The 1357-nt window shown below is 40.8% G+C and overlaps 1 non-coding gene across 1 annotated transcript; it reads left to right on the forward strand.

Moving 5' to 3' along the window:
- Positions 1-916: 916 nt before the first annotated feature.
- LOC112713385 (small nucleolar RNA R71) lies at positions 917-1020 on the forward strand. Its single transcript, XR_003158357.1, has one exon. It is a non-coding gene; the product is annotated as a small nucleolar RNA R71 (small nucleolar RNA).
- The last annotated feature ends 337 nt before the right edge of the window (positions 1021-1357 follow it).

Genomic DNA, 1357 nt, shown 5'->3' on the forward strand with positions numbered 1-1357 from the left:
TAGAAGGAGATTTAATGGAATCTCTATGGTCTCTATACGAGCCTCAAATTTCTTCAGGTCCTCAATAGGGAACTCCTTCTTATTTGAGAGACTTCCCAGGAGGTCTTCCTTACTAGGATTTTCGTCCTTCTCCTCCCTTGTGCATTCGGCCATATTGATTACATCAATGGCCTTGCACTCTCCTTTTGGATTCTCTTCTATATTGCTTGGGAGAATACTAGGAGGAGTTTCAATGACTTTCTTATTCAGCTGGCCCACTTGTGTCTCCAAATTTCTGATGGAGGACCTTATTTCACTCATGAAACTTAAAGTGACCTTAGACAGATCATAGACAAAATTTGCTAAATTAGAGGGGCTCTGCTCAGAATTCTCTGTCTGTTGCTGAGAAGATGATGGAAAAGGCTTGTTATTATTTAGCCTATTTCTTCCATCATTATTAAAGCCTTGTTGAGGCTTTTGTTGATCCTTCCATGAGAAATTCGGATGATTTCCCCATGATGAATTATAGGTGTTTCCATAAGGTTCACCTATGTAGTTAACCTCTGCCATTGCAGGGTTTTCAGGATCATAAGCTTCTTCAGAAGCTGCCTCTTTAGTACTGTTGGATGTATTTTGCCATCCATTCAGACTTTGAGGGATCATGTTAACTTGCTGAGTCAACACTTTGTTCTGAGCCAATATGGAATTCAGAGCATCAATTTCAAGAACTCCCTTCCTCTGAAGCGTCCCACTATTCACGGAATTCCTCTCAGAAGTGTACATGAATTGGTTATTTGCAACCATGTCAATAAGTTCTTGAGCTTCTGCAGGCGTTTTCTTTAGGTGAATGGATTCACCTGCAGAATGGTCCAATGGCATCTTGGAAAACTCAGATAGACCATAATAGAATATATCTAATATGGTCCATTCTGAAAACATGTCAGAAGGACACTTTTTGGTCATCTGCTTCTATCTTTCCCAAGCTTCACAGAGGGATTCACCATCTTTTTGTTTGAAGGTCTGAACATCCACTCTAAGCTTGCTCAGCTTTTGAGGAGGAAAGAGTTTATCCAAGAAGGCCGTGACCAGCTTATCCCAAGAGTCCAGGCTATCTTTAGGTTGTGAGTCCAACCATGTTCTAACTCTGTCTCTTACAACAAAAGGGAAAAGCATGAGCCTGTAGACTTCAGGATCTACTCCATTTGTCTTTACAGTCTCACAAATCTGCAAGAACTCAGTTAAAAACTGGTAAGGATCTTCAGATGGAAGTCCATGAAACTTGCAGTTCTGTTGCATTAGAGCAACTAATTGAGGTTTCAGCTCAAAATTGTTTGCTCCAACGGTCGGAATGGAGATGCTTCTTCCATCAAATTTGGAC

Source organism: Arachis hypogaea, chromosome 9 (genome assembly GCF_003086295.3).
Source record: "Arachis hypogaea cultivar Tifrunner chromosome 9, arahy.Tifrunner.gnm2.J5K5, whole genome shotgun sequence".
NCBI lineage: Eukaryota > Viridiplantae > Streptophyta > Magnoliopsida > Fabales > Fabaceae > Arachis > Arachis hypogaea.